At 34.6% G+C, this 20,507-nt stretch overlaps 2 long non-coding RNA genes across 2 annotated transcripts; both read right to left on the bottom strand.

Moving 5' to 3' along the window:
* Positions 1–9,169: 9,169 nt before the first annotated feature.
* Positions 9,170–11,287, bottom strand: LOC136272907 (uncharacterized). The gene is made up of 2 exons (XR_010710965.1): positions 11,147–11,287; positions 9,170–9,687 (listed from the first exon to the last, which is right to left on the bottom strand). It is a non-coding gene; the product is annotated as an uncharacterized lncRNA (long non-coding RNA).
* A 5,509-nt stretch (positions 11,288–16,796) lies between these two features.
* Positions 16,797–18,914, bottom strand: LOC136272906 (uncharacterized). The gene is made up of 2 exons (XR_010710964.1): positions 18,774–18,914; positions 16,797–17,314 (listed from the first exon to the last, which is right to left on the bottom strand). It is a non-coding gene; the product is annotated as an uncharacterized lncRNA (long non-coding RNA).
* Between the last annotated feature and the right edge of the window lie 1,593 nt (positions 18,915–20,507).

Raw genomic sequence — 20,507 nt, 5'->3', positions numbered from 1 at the left:
AAGATAGACGAACACTTTCTCCCCAATCTTTTGTTTTTAACGTCAACTTTTCATGATTTTCTCACACCTGTGACATCACTTTTGGATCAACGCTCCTAAAACAAACGATCTGACTGGGTGGAATAAAATGTTAATACATGAACATGCATCTGCATCGTCCACCATCATCGGACAACAACGGAGAGTCTCCCATACACCTTCTGACCGTGTGCAATCTACTGTAAACCAACTTTTATTCGCGTGCGAGAAATTTTCGCGAAAATAGCGAGAGCGTCAAAGTCGTGAATATTCCTCAGGGCGAGCCAGTCATTTTCATATGATACAACACTGGTCTGGATGAGGTTTGGGCACGAACATTAATCAACATAATCCAAATTATCAGTAAATAGTGAAATAAATTTGTCGCGAACAAAAGTTGGATTACAAAAATTGAATTTTTCTTGTTCTCATGAATGATTCATGCTCTCTTCCGATTGACTCTTTCATATTTTCGTGGAGGAAATCCTTAAAAAACCCGAGAAAGTTCAGACCAGAAGTTAATTCTAAGCCTGTAAGCGTAGGCGAGACAGACCATCTGTTTCTAAAGAGCGTTCACAGTTCAATATACTTTCTGAGCAGTTGAATAACCATCATACCACGCGATTTTCACAGACTTCTCTGAGTGATTAGAACTATTAACATCAAATTTAAAATGTGTGCAGTTATTTTCTTTCAGCTGCACACAGCAAGTCCAAAAAACTTAGAGCTCAAAATTTATAGCAAAGTTTAACTTGCATATATATATATATATATATATATATATATATATATATATATATATATATATATATATATATATATATTGATTGGGGGGGGGGTTATTTGGGCAGAGCAAAGAAAGATTGACATTTAATAAAATAAAGTGAAAACAAAGAAATTAACTTTTTGTGAAAAAAAGACGATTCAATTCAATGGTACAATATTCATAGCAAAGTATGCAAAAGTATCACAGAATAAAATAACAATGAATACAGAACTCAGCATAATATAAATGGATTTCTTTTTCTTCTTTTTTTTTGTCCCATACACCTCTCAATATTCCTCGAGGAACAGGCATGCAAATCCTAACATGTCCAATATAACTTCATAAAACTGTACACACATGGAGATGCAATGAGTAAAAGTTTCAAATCAAGCACACGATTGATTGAAGGTATTAAACCCATATAACATGAACTGTTTCTCATGCAATTGAAAATGTACCTAAAATTCTCTACATACTAGTATGCAAAATGGTGTTCCTTTCTAGCACTAATTTGTATCAACTTTGTACATACATAACGTATGTGAACATTTCTGGAATTATTTCAATAGAACGAAATAGTGTTGATCATTATATCATAAAGCTGTTGAATCTTGTAAATGTCTATACATGTACTGTGGAATCATTAAAATTTGTGGGGGCCAATTTTCATGGATTGCTTTAATTCATTTCATCACATGTTTTTTAAATACTAGTTAGATGGTTGAAACAAGAACTTATACCACAGTATATAACTTTAACTCGGAGTCATACAATTCTACACTTATTCTCAGTAGCAAGGACTCGGCCATGCATATCACCAATACAATTAATTGCACATATCACAAAACACAAAATAAGTTGACAGTACTGTATAACAATATTCATTGCCTCACGAAGTCAAAAATCAGACCATTTACACTTATACTTTCACACAAATACACACACGCAAATACATGAAAATAAAATCACAAGAATAAAATTGAAAATTGCACATGAAACTTCCACCACAAGATTGTCATTTCCAATCATATTTTAATAAAAAAATAAACAGAAAGATCCTTTTAGTTTACTCAACAGCATTAGGAATCAATGCTGGAGTCAACCACTGCATTCTATCTCCCGAAAAATCTTCTTTTGGAATAATGCTAACCCAAACAGTACTTCATTTCAGTATAATGGACATTAGTCATAGTCATGGCTGCTCTCCCTTTGTTTGAGGCCTGTTGACCCTTTGGAGGCCCCTTTGTTGACATGAGTCACTGTATCCATGGCACCCGATTTTGTGATTCTGAAATTAAAATTCAAGTGCTGTAATATGTAATGCTAATATGAGTACACAAACTAATTTCTATTTTTTAAAACTGTAAATGATAATATGGGTACACAAACCAATTTCTTTAAATTGCATTTTATTTTAAGTTAACTGTTAATGCATGAGGACAATTGCATCCTTATGTTAACAAATATGTCTCGAATCAAACGAAAATCCACATGTTAAACAGCCATCAATATAGACATTTGAATTATTGGTATACTGAACGCGATTTTTGTCTGAATTTTTTTTCCCACACATTCCTCCCTCCCCCCCAAAAATACATTGGAGCAGGCCACTTTCAGAGAGACAGGGATGAGAATCTAAAAAATAATTTTATGTGGCCTGAGACAAACAAGCTTTGTGTCAAATTTAAGCTTCTAATTATTTCCATTAATACAAGACATGACACTGAAAAGAATAAAGCATTTTTTAAACAATGACCTTAAACTTCCTCAATTGACCTTGGGTCAAGGTAATGGCACACCACCAGGTCATAAGCAATCTTTATGTGAATTAAGAACTTCCACTGTTTCTCAATAAGAAAGATATTGACCGGACTTGAATTTGCACTTTTCTGCCAGTGACCTTGACATTGCCCAAATGATCTTGGGTCAAGGTCATGACACACCCTTAGGTCATAAGCAATCTTTGTGTGAAGTAAGATTAATTAATGCTTCTCCATTTGAAAGATATGAACTGGACACGAATTTTGCACTTTTTCTGCCATTGACCTTGACCTTGCCAAAACGACCTTGGGTCAAGGTCATGACACACCCTTAAGTCATTACCAATCTTTGGTGAAGTAAGAACTTCCAATGTTTCTCCATAAGAAAGATATGGACTGGACACAAATTTTGCACAGACAGACGGACAGACAAGGTGATTCCTACATACCTCCAAACTTCCTTTGCGGGGGGTATAAATAGTGTCTGTCTTGGAGGATAACAGTTGAAATTGACACCCCTTGAAAACTATTGTCAACCTTCGCTTCGCATTGGTTGACAATGGTTGTCTCGGGGTGTCAATTTACACTGTTACTCTCCTAAACAGGCACTATTTATATAATGTTACCAATGTCCCACCCACCAGCCCATTGCTTCGTATTGTATTATATATAGATGTATGCACTGTCTAAAATTTGTAATTTTATTTTGTAGATGTGGAAGATGTGGTTTTGAAGGAAAGAAATTATTGTTATATTGAATGTAATTAAAACTACAATTTCAGAGCGCTTCACATCCTACTCATGAGTTTGTGTTTATTTTATAAATATTTTATGTTCGTTTGAGTAAATCGAATAAGAACATAATGATTTTTTGTATACTCTCAACACTGAAATCCATAAAACTTGTGTTCAATAAATCAAGTTGAAACCACTGTTTATCTTTATCAAATCATCAGAACACACACAGAAACTTGTGTGGATACTTACACCTCATCCATTTCAACCTCTTCATCTTCCTCCTCTGTTGGCACTTGAAGGTATGGGTTATCGGGGGCGGGCTGGAATTTATACCCAGTAATGATGAAGAACACTAACGTGGCAAGCTCCCTGAACAGTTCATCTAGCCACTCATACTGGAAGGGCACAGTTATCTAAAGAAAAGAATTCAGCTCAGAAATATTCAGCAAAGTCACAGTATACCGTATATTCAGTAATTTTCACGATAATCTAATTTTTGCTTTTTCGCGACTTCTTTTAAATCACAAGTAATTAAATATGCAGAAATTATATCCTATATCATTTTCTATAAGAAACTTTTCAAATCGCAAAACATGACTGACGCAATATAAAAATGTTACAGATTTCCCCCATTTTCGCAAATTTTGTGACACGCTAAAAAAAACCCCGGATATATGGTATACAGTAAATGGGGAAGTGATGGGACCCTTGGAATTTACTATGCTATAGCTCTTATTTGTTTCAACTTGTAACAAATTCATCAGTCTGATTACAACCATCCCCCCTCTCCTTACACTTGTCAGGGCATGACAGGTATGGATAAGAGGTCATCTTTACACGACCTCTAAATTTGCATACAATTTAAATATATCCCAACCAATCCCAGACATGCTTTTATTTGTGTAAGTCTTCAATTCTGGCCGATTTCTTTCTGAGAAGATTTTTAAAGGTTTACCTTATATATTCCTATGTCACAATTCGACCCCCCCCCCCCATTATGGCTCAACCTGGGGATCTTGATTTGAATAAATTTGAATCTACCCTACTTAAGGATGCTTCCACACTAATTCTAGCTTTTCTGGCCGATCAGTTTCAGAGGAGAACATTTTTAATGATTTATTCTATATATTCCAATGTAAAAATTTAACCCCCCATTGTGGCCCTATCCTACCCCCAGGGAGTCATAACTTGAACATACTTAAATCTACGCTTACTGAGGATGCTTCCACATAAGTTTCAGCTTTTTTGGCCAAATGGTTTTTGAGAAGATTTTTGAAAAAGTACCAACGAATTTTCAAAAAAATTTAATTATCTCCCCTTGAACCAGGACGTGGCCTTTCAATTATCAATTAGACAAGCTTGAATCCCCTTAACCTAAGAATGCTTTTTGTTAAGTTTGTTTGAAATCAGCTTACTGGTTCTGGAGAAGAAGTCGGAAATGTAAAAAGTTTATGGACAGACAGACAGATGCCGCACAAAAAGTTATTAGAAAAGCTCACTTGAGTTTTCAGCTCAGGTGGGCTAACAAATAACATTAGATATAAAAAAATTTATTCAATCTTCCTATGGAACTCAATAAACTAATTGAACAAATCCCTAATTTTGATCATCATGATTGTAAAATTTAACAAGGAACTCTAAAAGAATTTAAATGAGCTTTATCATATGTCAATCTAATAGGACAGAATAAGTTTGTTCTGTACGTCCCAATGAAAGAAAGAATTTTTATCTTTTCTGCCTTACCTTATTGACAGTTATACTCTGTCCCAAATTTTTGCTTCCACCACTTTTTGCTTGATTTTTTAATAATCATAAATACTTTTGTGCTTAAACTACGTTCATCCACTAATATGAAAAATGTCCAGATTATCTGTTTTGAAATGCCCCCTCTACCGCTTCAAGTTTCAATACACATACAAAAATAGAAACTCTATGGGGATTTCGCACTGCATTACCCATTAATAAGCCCGGATGATAATGTTGAAAAATTGTGTGAGGTATCCCGAGTACTTCCGAATGGAGAAAATATGCAAACATTTCCCATTAAAAATCTCCATAAGAAATTTGTTTTCGTTCCTGTGAACTTTTATGAGTGAAAAATGATAATTGTTCAATGAAGATATCTTTGATGTATTCCCTTTCATCGATTTCAACTGTATTTCTTTCACAGGTATGTATATATTTTTATTAAAAATCATCAAAATAACTTATATTTTTAATTATTTTCGACATCAAAAACATGTACATGTATGTATCATCAAAGTGTTGTTTATTGAGAAGCTTTCAGTCAACCTCCTGGATTCGTTAACGTCATCACTTACGTCAAATATTGATCCGAGTTGAAATCTCTATGAGTGATAATAAAGACTGCCATTGCTCATTGATTGAAATAAAATCACTAAAACCATCTTATTTTTTAACCCATATAAAAAAAACATTCTGATTTCATATTTCAAGTAAAGCAAATTCAAAAAAAAAAAAAAAATTTCAGAATCAAATTTTGTTGATTACTTTGAAATATTCTTTAAAGCGATGTGCGTTATCTAAAATATATAAAAGAATCTGAAGAAACAAGGGTCTGTTACCCTCGTTACCCTGTTTCAGAACATAGCTTAGTATATAAACAAGGGTTTGTTACCCTCGTTACCCTTGTAAGCCTGTTTCAGAACATAGCCTAGTATATAAACAAGGGTCTGTTACCCTCGTAACCCTTAAAACCCTGTTTTAGAACATAGGTTAGTAGAGAAACAAGGTTCTGTTACCCTCGTAACCCTGTTTCAGAACATAGCTTAGTATAGAAACAAGGGTCTGTTACTCTTGTAACCCTGTTTCAGAACATAGCTTATTATAGAATCAAGGGCCAGTTACCCTAGAAACCCCTTTAAGCCTGTTTCAGAACTTAGCTTAGTAGAGAAACAAGGGTCTGTTACCCTCGTTACCCTTGTAACCCTGTTTCAGAACATAGCTTAGTATATAAACAAGGGTCTGTTACCATCATTACCCTTGTAACCCTGTTTCAGAACATAGCTTAGTATATTAACAAGGGTTTGTTTCCCTCATAATCCTTGTAACCCTGTTTCAGAACATAACTTCGTAGAGAAACAAGGACCAGTTACCCTCGTAACCCTTATAACCCTGTTTCAGAACAGACCTTAGTATAGAAACAACGGTCTGTTACCCTCGTAATCCTTGTAACCCTGTTTCAAAACAAAGCTTAGTATAGAAACATAGATATGTAGCAACGTTAACATGGGTCTGTTACCCTCGTTAATATTGTAACCCTGTTACAGAACATAGCTTAGTATAGAAACAAAAGTCTGTAACCCTCGTAACCCTGTTTCAGAACATAGCTTAGTAGAGAAACAAGGGTATGTTACCCCCTTTACCATTGTTACCCTGTTGGACATGATACATAGAGACCCTAGCTTCCCTGTTCTAAACAAATTTGTACACGTTTTTCTTAAACGATTCACCTTAACTAAGATATACCTGGTCCATTTTTGACTCTACATAAGGATCATATTTTTTTGTTCTTAGTGAAACTGGATTACAGAATTGCCGCACTGGGAACATGTATTGGATTTGAGACAAATCTACTCGATACCTATTGTGTTACAGTCATCAAATATATTTAATTAAATTAATTTTGTTTACGAATTTTCAAAAGTAGAGAATCAAGTTGGTACACCGTGAGTAGTCTTTGGACGTAATTTCCTTTGCAGTTTGGTGGGTGTGGGTGTTTTAGAGGGAAGAGAATGTCTACTTTGGTGAAAACATTTTAATTAACATTGCTTGTCAATATCATTATTGTCCTTTACACCCTGTAGTGCGTAGGACAGCAACAAACTTCCTCTACCCCTGCATAACCTGAGCCAGCTTCGTTATATTGATCGTTGTGTCGCTCTCCACTGTCTCTCTCCATAATGTTCTTGGTCTCCCTCTCTTTCTCTTGCCTTCTGGGGTCCAGTGCAGAGCTGTTCTCGTTGTTAAATGGGGGTCTTTTTGTTAGAACATGCCTAATGTTAGTATTTGGAACCAATTTATTTTTTAAAATTATCTTTTCAAATCAACATGCAATTTGCGAAGATCTTACAAACGGTTAATATCAACGATAGGAGGAGGATATTTTTGCGCAACAAAAGTTAGCCACTGGTCAAAATTTAACCTCCAAATAAGGACTGTTTAAACTAATTATTACAGTTAACCAGTGTTTTTAAGCAAACCAGTACTTGTATTCAGTATAAAAGTCACTACTTTCAACTTATGTTCTATATATTGTTTTAAAATTTCATTAAAAAACAATTCACATGTATTTTCTTTAATTCAGATCTAATAAAAGATAGACGAACACTTTCTCCCCAATCTTTTGTTTTTAACGTCAACTTTTCATGATTTTCTCACACCTGTGACATCACTTTTGGATCAACGCTCCTAAAACAAACGATCTGACTGGGTGGAATAAAATGTTAATACATGAACATGCATCTGCATCGTCCACCATCATCGGACAACAACGGAGAGTCTCCCATACACCTTCTGACCGTGTGCAATCTACTGTAAACCAACTTTTATTCGCGTGCGAGAAATTTTCGCGAAAATAGCGAGAGCGTCAAAGTCGTGAATATTCCTCAGGGCGAGCCAGTCATTTTCATATGATACAACACTGGTCTGGATGAGGTTTGGGCACGAACATTAATCAACATAATCCAATTTATCAGTAAATAGTGAAATAAATTTGTCGCGAACAAAAGTTGGATTACAAAAATTGAATTTTTCTTGTTCTCATGAATGATTCATGCTCTTTTCCGATTGACTCTTTCATATTTTCGTGGAGGAAATCCTTAAAAAAACCGAGAAAGTTCAGACCAGAAGTTAATTCTAAGCCTGTAAGCGTAGGCGAGACAGACCATCTGTTTCTAAAGAGCGTTCACAGTTCAATATACTTTCTGAGCAGTTGAATAACCATCATACCACGCGATTTTCACAGACTTCTCTGAGTGATTAGAACTATTAACATCAAATTTAAAATGTGTGCAGTTATTTTCTTTCAGCTGCACACAGCAAGTCCAAAAAACTTAGAGCTCAAAATTTATAGCAAAGTTTAACTTGCATATATATATATATATATATATATATATATATATATATATATATATATATATATATATATATATTGATTGGGGGGGGGGGTTATTTGGGCAGAGCAAAGAAAGATTGACATTTAATAAAATAAAGTGAAAACAAAGAAATTAACTTTTTGTGAAAAAAAGACGATTCAATTCAATGGTACAATATTCATAGCAAAGTATGCAAAAGTATCACAGAATAAAATAACAATGAATACAGAACTCAGCATAATATAAATGGATTTCTTTTTCTTCTTTTTTTTTGTCCCATACACCTCTCAATATTCCTCGAGGAACAGGCATGCAAATCCTAACATGTCCAATATAACTTCATAAAACTGTACACACATGGAGATGCAATGAGTAAAAGTTTCAAATCAAGCACACGATTGATTGAAGGTATTAAACCCATATAACATGAACTGTTTCTCATGCAATTGAAAATGTACCTAAAATTCTCTACATACTAGTATGCAAAATGGTGTTCCTTTCTAGCACTAATTTGTATCAACTTTGTACATACATAACGTATGTGAACATTTCTGGAATTATTTCAATAGAACGAAATAGTGTTGATCATTATATCATAAAGCTGTTGAATCTTGTAAATGTCTATACATGTACTGTGGAATCATTAAAATTTGTGGGGGCCAATTTTCATGGATTGCTTTAATTCATTTCATCACATGTTTTTTAAATACTAGTTAGATGGTTGAGACAAGAACTTATACCACAGTATATAACTTTAACTCGGAGTCATACAATTCTACACTTATTCTCAGTAGCAAGGACTCGGCCATGCATATCACCAATACAATTAATTGCACATATCACAAAACACAAAATAAGTTGACAGTACTGTATAACAATATTCATTGCCTCACGAAGTCAAAAATCAGACCATTTACACTTATACTTTCACACAAATACACACACGCAAATACATGAAAATAAAATCACAAGAATAAAATTGAAAATTGCACATGAAACTTCCACCACAAGATTGTCATTTCCAATCATATTTTAATAAAAAAATAAACAGAAAGATCCTTTTAGTTTACTCAACAGCATTAGGAATCAATGCTGGAGTCAACCACTGCATTCTATCTCCCGAAAAATCTTCTTTTGGAATAATGCTAACCCAAACAGTACTTCATTTCAGTATAATGGACATTAGTCATAGTCATGGCTGCTCTCCCTTTGTTTGAGGCCTGTTGACCCTTTGGAGGCCCCTTTGTTGACATGAGTCACTGTATCCATGGCACCCGATTTTGTGATTCTGAAATTAAAATTCAAGTGCTGTAATATGTAATGCTAATATGAGTACACAAACTAATTTCTATTTTTTAAAACTGTAAATGATAATATGGGTACACAAACCAATTTCTTTAAATTGCATTTTATTTTAAGTTAACTGTTAATGCATGAGGACAATTGCATCCTTATGTTAACAAATATGTCTCGAATCAAACGAAAATCCACATGTTAAACAGCCATCAATATAGACATTTGAATTATTGGTATACTGAACGCGATTTTTGTCTGAATTTTTTTTCCCACACATTCCTCCCTCCCCCCCAAAAATACATTGGAGCAGGCCACTTTCAGAGAGACAGGGATGAGAATCTAAAAAATAATTTTATGTGGCCTGAGACAAACAAGCTTTGTGTCAAATTTAAGCTTCTAATTATTTCCATTAATACAAGACATGACACTGAAAAGAATAAAGCATTTTTTAAACAATGACCTTAAACTTCCTCAATTGACCTTGGGTCAAGGTAATGGCACACCACCAGGTCATAAGCAATCTTTATGTGAATTAAGAACTTCCACTGTTTCTCAATAAGAAAGATATTGACCGGACTTGAATTTGCACTTTTCTGCCAGTGACCTTGACATTGCCCAAATGATCTTGGGTCAAGGTCATGACACACCCTTAGGTCATAAGCAATCTTTGTGTGAAGTAAGATTAATTAATGCTTCTCCATTTGAAAGATATGAACTGGACACGAATTTTGCACTTTTTCTGCCATTGACCTTGACCTTGCCAAAACGACCTTGGGTCAAGGTCATGACACACCCTTAAGTCATTACCAATCTTTGGTGAAGTAAGAACTTCCAATGTTTCTCCATAAGAAAGATATGGACTGGACACAAATTTTGCACAGACAGACGGACAGACAAGGTGATTCCTACATACCTCCAAACTTCCTTTGCGGGGGGTATAAATAGTGTCTGTCTTGGAGGATAACAGTTGAAATTGACACCCCTTGAAAACTATTGTCAACCTTCGCTTCGCATTGGTTGACAATGGTTGTCTCGGGGTGTCAATTTACACTGTTACTCTCCTAAACAGGCACTATTTATATAATGTTACCAATGTCCCACCCACCAGCCCATTGCTTCGTATTGTATTATATATAGATGTATGCACTGTCTAAAATTTGTAATTTTATTTTGTAGATGTGGAAGATGTGGTTTTGAAGGAAAGAAATTATTGTTATATTGAATGTAATTAAAACTACAATTTCAGAGCGCTTCACATCCTACTCATGAGTTTGTGTTTATTTTATAAATATTTTATGTTCGTTTGAGTAAATCGAATAAGAACATAATGATTTTTTGTATACTCTCAACACTGAAATCCATAAAACTTGTGTTCAATAAATCAAGTTGAAACCACTGTTTATCTTTATCAAATCATCAGAACACACACAGAAACTTGTGTGGATACTTACACCTCATCCATTTCAACCTCTTCATCTTCCTCCTCTGTTGGCACTTGAAGGTATGGGTTATCGGGGGCGGGCTGGAATTTATACCCAGTAATGATGAAGAACACTAACGTGGCAAGCTCCCTGAACAGTTCATCTAGCCACTCATACTGGAAGGGCACAGTTATCTAAAGAAAAGAATTCAGCTCAGAAATATTCAGCAAAGTCACAGTATACCGTATATTCAGTAATTTTCACGATAATCTAATTTTTGCTTTTTCGCGACTTCTTTTAAATCACAAGTAATTAAATATGCAGAAATTATATCCTATATCATTTTCTATAAGAAACTTTTCAAATCGCAAAACATGACTGACGCAATATAAAAATGTTACAGATTTCCCCCATTTTCGCAAATTTTGTGACACGCTAAAAAAAACCCCGGATATATGGTATACAGTAAATGGGGAAGTGATGGGACCCTTGGAATTTACTATGCTATAGCTCTTATTTGTTTCAACTTGTAACAAATTCATCAGTCTGATTACAACCATCCCCCCTCTCCTTACACTTGTCAGGGCATGACAGGTATGGATAAGAGGTCATCTTTACACGACCTCTAAATTTGCATACAATTTAAATATATCCCAACCAATCCCAGACATGCTTTTATTTGTGTAAGTCTTCAATTCTGGCCGATTTCTTTCTGAGAAGATTTTTAAAGGTTTACCTTATATATTCCTATGTCACAATTCGACCCCCCCCCCCCATTATGGCTCAACCTGGGGATCTTGATTTGAATAAATTTGAATCTACCCTACTTAAGGATGCTTCCACACTAATTCTAGCTTTTCTGGCCGATCAGTTTCAGAGGAGAACATTTTTAATGATTTATTCTATATATTCCAATGTAAAAATTTAACCCCCCATTGTGGCCCTATCCTACCCCCAGGGAGTCATAACTTGAACATACTTAAATCTACGCTTACTGAGGATGCTTCCACATAAGTTTCAGCTTTTTTGGCCAAATGGTTTTTGAGAAGATTTTTGAAAAAGTACCAACGAATTTTCAAAAAAATTTAATTATCTCCCCTTGAACCAGGACGTGGCCTTTCAATTATCAATTAGACAAGCTTGAATCCCCTTAACCTAAGAATGCTTTTTGTTAAGTTTGTTTGAAATCAGCTTACTGGTTCTGGAGAAGAAGTCGGAAATGTAAAAAGTTTATGGACAGACAGACAGATGCCGCACAAAAAGTTATTAGAAAAGCTCACTTGAGTTTTCAGCTCAGGTGGGCTAACAAATAACATTAGATATAAAAAAATTTATTCAATCTTCCTATGGAACTCAATAAACTAATTGAACAAATCCCTAATTTTGATCATCATGATTGTAAAATTTAACAAGGAACTCTAAAAGAATTTAAATGAGCTTTATCATATGTCAATCTAATAGGACAGAATAAGTTTGTTCTGTACGTCCCAATGAAAGAAAGAATTTTTATCTTTTCTGCCTTACCTTATTGACAGTTATACTCTGTCCCGAATTTTTGCTTCCACCACTTTTTGCTTGATTTTTTAATAATCATAAATACTTTTGTGCTTAAACTACGTTCATCCACTAATATGAAAAATGTCCAGATTATCTGTTTTGAAATGCCCCCTCTACCGCTTCAAGTTTCAATACACATACAAAAATAGAAACTCTATGGGGATTTCGCACTGCATTACCCATTAATAAGCCCGGATGATAATGTTGAAAAATTGTGTGAGGTATCCCGAGTACTTCCGAATGGAGAAAATATGCAAACATTTCCCATTAAAAATCTCCATAAGAAATTTGTTTTCGTTCCTGTGAACTTTTATGAGTGAAAAATGATAATTGTTCAATGAAGATATCTTTGATGTATTCCCTTTCATCGATTTCAACTGTATTTCTTTCACAGGTATGTATATATTTTTATTAAAAATCATCAAAATAACTTATATTTTTAATTATTTTCGACATCAAAAACATGTACATGTATGTATCATCAAAGTGTTGTTTATTGAGAAGCTTTCAGTCAACCTCCTGGATTCGTTAACGTCATCACTTACGTCAAATATTGATCCGAGTTGAAATCTCTATGAGTGATAATAAAGACTGCCATTGCTCATTGATTGAAATAAAATCACTAAAACCATCTTATTTTTTAACCCATATAAAAAAAACATTCTGATTTCATATTTCAAGTAAAGCAAATTCAAAAAAAAAAAAAAATTTCAGAATCAAATTTTGTTGATTACTTTGAAATATTCTTTAAAGCGATGTGCGTTATCTAAAATATATAAAAGAATCTGAAGAAACAAGGGTCTGTTACCCTCGTTACCCTGTTTCAGAACATAGCTTAGTATATAAACAAGGGTTTGTTACCCTCGTTACCCTTGTAAGCCTGTTTCAGAACATAGCCTAGTATATAAACAAGGGTCTGTTACCCTCGTAACCCTTAAAACCCTGTTTTAGAACATAGGTTAGTAGAGAAACAAGGTTCTGTTACCCTCGTAACCCTGTTTCAGAACATAGCTTAGTATAGAAACAAGGGTCTGTTACTCTTGTAACCCTGTTTCAGAACATAGCTTATTATAGAATCAAGGGCCAGTTACCCTAGAAACCCCTTTAAGCCTGTTTCAGAACTTAGCTTAGTAGAGAAACAAGGGTCTGTTACCCTCGTTACCCTTGTAACCCTGTTTCAGAACATAGCTTAGTATATAAACAAGGGTCTGTTACCATCATTACCCTTGTAACCCTGTTTCAGAACATAGCTTAGTATATTAACAAGGGTTTGTTTCCCTCATAATCCTTGTAACCCTGTTTCAGAACATAACTTCGTAGAGAAACAAGGACCAGTTACCCTCGTAACCCTTATAACCCTGTTTCAGAACAGACCTTAGTATAGAAACAACGGTCTGTTACCCTCGTAATCCTTGTAACCCTGTTTCAAAACAAAGCTTAGTATAGAAACATAGATATGTAGCAACGTTAACATGGGTCTGTTACCCTCGTTAATATTGTAACCCTGTTACAGAACATAGCTTAGTATAGAAACAAAAGTCTGTAACCCTCGTAACCCTGTTTCAGAACATAGCTTAGTAGAGAAACAAGGGTATGTTACCCCCTTTACCATTGTTACCCTGTTGGACATGATACATAGAGACCCTAGCTTCCCTGTTCTAAACAAATTTGTACACGTTTTTCTTAAACGATTCACCTTAACTAAGATATACCTGGTCCATTTTTGACTCTACATAAGGATCATATTTTTTTGTTCTTAGTGAAACTGGGTTACAGAATTGCCGCACTGGGAACATGTATTGGATTTGAGACAAATCTACTCGATACCTATTGTGTTACAGTCATCAAATATATTTAATTAAATTAATTTTGTTTACGAATTTTCAAAAGTAGAGAATCAAGTTGGTACACCGTGAGTAGTCTTTGGACGTAATTTCCTTTGCAGTTTGGTGGGTGTGGGTGTTTTAGAGGGAAGAGAATGTCTACTTTGGTGAAAACATTTTAATTAACATTGCTTGTCAATATCATTATTGTCCTTTACACCCTGTAGTGCGTAGGACAGCAACAAACTTCCTCTACCCCTGCATAACCTGAGCCAGCTTCGTTATATTGATCGTTGTGTCGCTCTCCACTGTCTCTCTCCATAATGTTCTTGGTCTCCCTCTCTTTCTCTTGCCTTCTGGGGTCCAGTGCAGAGCTGTTCTCGTTGTTAAATGGGGGTCTTTTTGTTAGAACATGCCTAATGTTAGTATTTGGAACCAATTTATTTTTTAAAATTATCTTTTCAAATCAACATGCAATTTGCGAAGATCTTACAAACGGTTAATATCAACGATAGGAGGAGGATATTTTTGCGCAACAAAAGTTAGCCACTGGTCAAAATTTAACCTCCAAATAAGGACTGTTTAAACTAATTATTACAGTTAACCAGTGTTTTTAAGCAAACCAGTACTTGTATTCAGTATAAAAGTCACTACTTTCAACTTATGTTCTATATATTGTTTTAAAATTTCATTAAAAAACAATTCACATGTATTTTCTTTAATTCAGATCTAATAAAAGATAGACGAACACTTTCTCCCCAATCTTTTGTTTTTAACGTCAACTTTTCATGATTTTCTCACACCTGTGACATCACTTTTGGATCAACGCTCCTAAAACAAACGATCTGACTGGGTGGAATAAAATGTTAATACATGAACATGCATCTGCATCGTCCACCATCATCGGACAACAACGGAGAGTCTCCCATACACCTTCTGACCGTGTGCAATCTACTGTAAACCAACTTTTATTCGCGTGCGAGAAATTTTCGCGAAAATAGCGAGAGCGTCAAAGTCGTGAATATTCCTCAGGGCGAGCCAGTCATTTTCATATGATACAACACTGGTCTGGATGAGGTTTGGGCACGAACATTAATCAACATAATCCAATTTATCAGTAAATAGTGAAATAAATTTGTCGCGAACAAAAGTTGGATTACAAAAATTGAATTTTTCTTGTTCTCATGAATGATTCATGCTCTTTTCCGATTGACTCTTTCATATTTTCGTGGAGGAAATCCTTAAAAAAACCGAGAAAGTTCAGACCAGAAGTTAATTCTAAGCCTGTAAGCGTAGGCGAGACAGACCATCTGTTTCTAAAGAGCGTTCACAGTTCAATATACTTTCTGAGCAGTTGAATAACCATCATACCACGCGATTTTCACAGACTTCTCTGAGTGATTAGAACTATTAACATCACATTTAAAATGTGTGCAGTTATTTTCTTTCAGCTGCACACAGCAAGTCCAAAAAACTTAGAGCTCAAAATTTATAGCAAAGTTTAACTTGCATATATATATATATATATATATATATATATATATATATATATATATATATATATATATATATATATATATATATATATTGATTGGGGGGGGGGTTATTTGGGCAGAGCAAAGAAAGATTGACATTTAATAAAATAAAGTGAAAACAAAGAAATTAACTTTTTGTGAAAAAAAGACGATTCAATTCAATGGTACAATATTCATAGCAAAGTATGCAAAAGTATCACAGAATAAAATAACAATGAATACAGAACTCAGCATAATATAAATGGATTTCTTTTTCTTCTTTTTTTTTGTCCCATACACCTCTCAATATTCCTCGAGGAACAGGCATGCAAATCCTAACATGTCCAATATAACTTCATAAAACTGTACACACATGGAGATGCAATGAGTAAAAGTTTCAAATCAAGCACACGATTGATTGAAGGTATTAAACCCATATAACATGAACTGTTTCTCATGCAATTGAAAATGTACCTAAAATTCTCTACATACTAGTATGCAAAATGGTGTTCCTTTCTAGCACTAATTTGTATCAACTTTGTACATACATAACGTATGTGAACATTTCTGGAATTATTTCAATAGAACGAAATAGTGTTGATCATTATATCATAAAGCTGTTGAATCTTGTAAATGTCTATACATGTACTGTGGAATCATTAAAATTTGTGGGGGCCAATTTTCATGGATTGCTTTAATTCATTTCATCACATGTTTTTTAAATACTAGTTAGATGGTTGAGACAAGAACTTATACCACAGTATATAACTTTAACTCGGAGTCATACAATTCTACACTTATTCTCAGTAGCAAGGACTCGGCCATGCATATCACCAATACAATTAATTGCACATATCACAAAACACAAAATAAGTTGACAGTACTGTATAACAATATTCATTGCCTCACGAAGTCAAAAATCAGACCATTTACACTTATACTTTCACACAAATACACACACGCAAATACATGAAAATAAAATCACAAGAATAAAATTGAAAATTGCACATGAAACTTCCACCACAAGATTGTCATTTCCAATCATATTTTAATAAAAAAATAAACAGAAAGATCCTTTTAGTTTACTCAACAGCATTAGGAATCAATGCTGGAGTCAACCACTGCATTCTATCTCCCGAAAAATCTTCTTTTGGAATAATGCTAACCCAAACAGTACTTCATTTCAGTATAATGGACATTAGTCATAGTCATGGCTGCTCTCCCTTTGTTTGAGGCCTGTTGACCCTTTGGAGGCCCCTTTGTTGACATGAGTCACTGTATCCATGGCACCCGATTTTGTGATTCTGAAATTAAAATTCAAGTGCTGTAATATGTAATGCTAATATGAGTACACAAACTAATTTCTATTTTTTAAAACTGTAAATGATAATATGGGTACACAAACCAATTTCTTTAAATTGCATTTTATTTTAAGTTAACTGTTAATGCATGAGGACAATTGCATCCTTATGTTAACAAATATGTCTCGAATCAAACGAAAATCCACATGTTAAACAGCCATCAATATAGACATTTGAATTATTGGTATACTGAACGCGATTTTTGTCTGAATTTTTTTTCCCACACATTCCTCCCTCCCCCCCAAAAATACATTGGAGCAGGCCACTTTCAGAGAGACAGGGATGAGAATCTAAAAAATAATTTTATGTGGCCTGAGACAAACAAGCTTTGTGTCAAATTTAAGCTTCTAATTATTTCCATTAATACAAGACATGACACTGAAAAGAATAAAGCATTTTTTAAACAATGACCTTAAACTTCCTCAATTGACCTTGGGTCAAGGTAATGGCACACCACCAGGTCATAAGCAATCTTTATGTGAATTAAGAACTTCCACTGTTTCTCAATAAGAAAGATATTGACCGGACTTGAATTTGCACTTTTCTGCCAGTGACCTTGACATTGCCCAAATGATCTTGGGTCAAGGTCATGACACACCCTTAGGTCATAAGCAATCTTTGTGTGAAGTAAGATTAATTAATGCTTCTCCATTTGAAAGATATGAACTGGACACGAATTTTGCACTTTTTCTGCCATTGACCTTGACCTTGCCAAAACGACCTTGGGTCAAGGTCATGACACACCCTTAAGTCATTACCAATCTTTGGTGAAGTAAGAACTTCCAATGTTTCTCCATAAGAAAGATATGGACTGGACACAAATTTTGCACAGACAGACGGACAGACAAGGTGATTCCTACATACCTCCAAACTTCCTTTGCGGGGGGTATAAATAGTGTCTGTCTTGGAGGATAACAGTTGAAAGTGACACCCCTTGAAAACTATTGTCAACCTTCGCTTCGCATTGGTTGACAATGGTTGTCTCGGGGTGTCAATTTACACTGTTACTCTCCTAAACAGGCACTATTTATATAATGTTACCAATGTCCCACCCACCAGCCCATTGCTTCGTATTGTATTATATATAGATGTATGCACTGTCTAAAATTTGTAATTTTATTTTGTAGATGTGGAAGATGTGGTTTTGAAGGAAAGAAATTATTGTTATATTGAATGTAATTAAAACTACAATTTCAGAGCGCTTCACATCCTACTCATGAGTTTGTGTTTATTTTATAAATATTTTATGTTCGTTTGAGTAAATCGAATAAGAACATAATGATTTTTTGTATACTCTCAACACTGAAATCCATAAAACTTGTGTTCAATAAATCAAGTTGAAACCACTGTTTATCTTTATCAAATCATCAGAACACACACAGAAACTTGTGTGGATACTTACACCTCATCCATTTCAACCTCTTCATCTTCCTCCTCTGTTGGCACTTGAAGGTATGGGTTATCGGGGGCGGGCTGGAATTTATACCCAGTAATGATGAAGAACACTAACGTGGCAAGCTCCCTGAACAGTTCATCTAGCCACTCATACTGGAAGGGCACAGTTATCTAAAGAAAAGAATTCAGCTCAGAAATATTCAGCAAAGTCACAGTATACCGTATATTCAGTAATTTTCACGATAATCTAATTTTTGCTTTTTCGCGACTTCTTTTAAATCACAAGTAATTAAATATGCAGAAATTATATCCTATATCATTTTCTATAAGAAACTTTTCAAATCGCAAAACATGACTGACGCAATATAAAAATGTTACAGATTTCCCCCATTTTCGCAAATTTTGTGACACGCTAAAAAAAAACCCCGGATATATGGTATACAGTAAATGGGGAAGTGATGGGACCCTTGGAATTTACTATGCTATAGCTCTTATTTGTTTCAACTTGTAACAAATTCATCAGTCTGATTACAACCATCCCCCCTCTCCTTACACTTGTCAGGGCATGACAGGTATGGATAAGAGGTCATCTTTACACGACCTCTAAATTTGCATACAATTTAAATATATCCCAACCAATCCCAGACATGCTTTTATTTGTGTAAGTCTTCAATTCTGGCCGATTTCTTTCTGAGAAGATTTTTAAAGATTTACCTTATATATTCCTATGTCACAATTCGCCCCCCCCCCCCCCCCCATTATGGCTCAACCTGGGGATCTTGATTTGAATAAATTTGAATCTACCCTACTTAAGGATGCTTCCACACTAATTCTAGCTTTTCTGGCCGATCAGTTTCCGAGGAGAACATTTTTAATGATTTATTCTATATATTCCGATGTAAAAATTTAACCCCCCATTGTGGCCCTATCCTACCCCCAGGGAGTCATAACTTGAACATACTTAAATCTACGCTTACTGAGGATGCTTCCACATAAGTTTCAGCTTTTTTGGCCAAATGGTTTTTGAGAAGATTTTTGAAAGAGTACCAACGAATTCTCAAAAAAATTTAATTATCTCCCCTTGAACCAGGACGTGGCCTTTCAATTATCAATTAGACAAGCTTGAATCCCCTTAACCTAAGAATGCTTTTTGTTAAGTTTGTTTGAAATCAGCTTACTGGTTCTGGAGAAGAAGTCGAAAATGTAAAAAGTTTATGGACAGACAGACAGATGCCGCACAAAAAGTTATTAGAAAAGCTCACTTGAGTTTTCAGCTCAGGTGGGCTAACAAATAACATTAGATATAAAAAAATTTATTCAATCTTCCTATGGAACTCAATAAACTAATTGAACAAATCCCTAATTTTGATCATCATGATTGTAAAATTTAACAAGGAACTCTAAAAGAATTTAAATGAGCTTTATCGTATGTCAATCTAATAGGACAGAATAAGTTTGTTCTGTACGTCCCAATGAAAGAAAGAATTTTTATCTTTTCTGCCTTACCTTATTGACAGTTATACTCTGTCCCGAATTTTTGCTTCCACCACTTTTTGCTTGATTTTTTAATAATCATAAATACTTTTGTGCTTAAACTACGTTCATCCACTAATATGAAAAATGTCCAGATTATCTGTTTTGAAATGCCCCCTCTACCGCTTCAAGTTTCAATACACATACAAAAATAGAAACTCTATGGGGATTTCGCACTGCATTACCCATTAATAAGCCCGGATGATAA

Source organism: Magallana gigas, chromosome 2, assembly GCF_963853765.1.
Source record: "Magallana gigas chromosome 2, xbMagGiga1.1, whole genome shotgun sequence".
Taxonomy (NCBI): Eukaryota; Metazoa; Mollusca; class Bivalvia; order Ostreida; family Ostreidae; genus Magallana; species Magallana gigas.
Note: the sequence above shows the minus strand (reverse complement) of the source record. Positions and strands in the feature narration are given on the sequence as shown.